We start from the raw sequence: 1,834 nt of genomic DNA on the forward strand, positions 1-1,834 counted from the left end.
ACTTAAATGAATGGAGGAATGCCACCTCACTATGGTGACAACGGTGTCTCCCCTCCGTGGCTCTGGTCTCACTGGACAGCTTCGCCCTGGTGCCAGCTTCCACCAGGTGACCATAGCTGCTGGGATGGGGTAACACTGCCTCTTTCCTTTGCACCTACAGCCCAGAGCTGGTAGTGGTTCACTGCTCTTGCCAACCTCTAGGCTGCCTCACCATTCCCTGCCTGGCTTCTTAGCTCTCCCATGACCAGTGTGACCAGTATCCTGCATTAAATTCTCTCTGTCTGAACTATCTTAGAGTAGTAGTTTCTGTTTTCTTGATTGGGTCCTGAGTGAAACAAATATGATCTGTGTAAACAATGATAATCCGTGCAAAATAAGTGTGTGTGCAGTATATGTGTGTGCATGATTATGTGAGTATGGAGAATACCATGAAAGGGTACGTACTAGGTTGTTAACATGGACTATAAGTGTAGGGGTGAGTGCCTGTGAGGGTAGAGGGGATGGAGAGGGGAAGAATGAAATTAAGCTAAAAAGGAAAAAAGACTGCATTAAGAATGCATGATCTGGGACTTCCCTGGTGGCACAGTGGTTAAGAATCCGCCTGCTAATGCAGGGGACATGGGTTCTAGCCCTGGTCCGGGAAGATCCCACATGCTGCGGAGCAACGAAGCCTGTGCGCGACAACTACTGAGCCTGTGCTCTGCACCCCGCAAGCCACAACTACTGAGCCCACATGCCACAACTACTGAAGCCCACACACCTAGAGCCCGTGCTGTATAACAAGAGAAGCCACCGCAATGAGAAGCCCGCACACCGCAACGAAGAGTAGCCCCCGCTCGCCGCAACTAGAGAAAGCTCGCACACAGCAACGAAGACCCAATGCAGCCAAATATAAATAAATGAATAAATAAATAAATTTATATTAAAAAAAGGAATGCATGATCTGGTAACACATATGCATTCATGTAAAGTCATGTGTGCATATGTTTGAAAAAGGGATAATATAACTAGTAGGAGTGATTTACTGACCTGTCCATAGGTCAGTGAGTGGTGGAGCTGGAACCCCAACCTAGATCTTCTGACTCCAAATTTGGGTTCAGCATACTGGTTGAGAATCCAGATTCTGGAGCCAGACCACCAGTGTCCATGACTGTGGCCCCCTCACTTACCACCTGTATGCCCTTGGCAAGCTGTCCTCGTTGGCAAAACAGGGATGATGATAGTGACTACTTCTTAGAGCTATTGAAAGAATTAAATGAGTTACTATTTCCCAAACAGTTAGTTCTGTGTTTGGCACATGGTAGGTCCAACGTCAATGTCAAAGGGATGTTTTTCCTCTGTGGCACTTAGTTGTATTAAATGTATAAAGAAAGTGTGAATATTGCTTCCACTGTTTTGAGTTTTGCCTTTGCACGTTTGAGAAACAAGCAGTTGTAAAATCTGATCAAAGGACTCAACCCAACATAAGAAAAGTAATGTGTCTTTGCCAAGGGACTAAAAAAAAATGAAAGACATTAGAATAGAAATTTCACTTTGGGGAATCTATCTCAGTGAAATAAAGCTAAGTATGGAAACAGCTTTATGTATAAACGTGTTTATTGCTGCATTTTCATAACAGCAGAAGCTGGAGCCACTTAAATGTCTTACCGTGAGGGATTAGTTAAGATGACTGTTAAATAGCTTTTTGATGGAACATTGCTTAAGAAGGTAGGTAAAAACATGTTAAGTACTTGTACTATAATGTTATACATGTTAAATTATACACATAATGATTATATTAAAATAAATTTTTGCATGGAAAAGGCCTAGAACGACATGTACTTTGGTAATGAAG

This window comes from Grampus griseus (genome assembly GCF_964374135.1).
Source record: "Grampus griseus genome assembly, chromosome: 12".
NCBI classification, from domain to species: domain Eukaryota; kingdom Metazoa; phylum Chordata; class Mammalia; order Artiodactyla; family Delphinidae; genus Grampus; species Grampus griseus.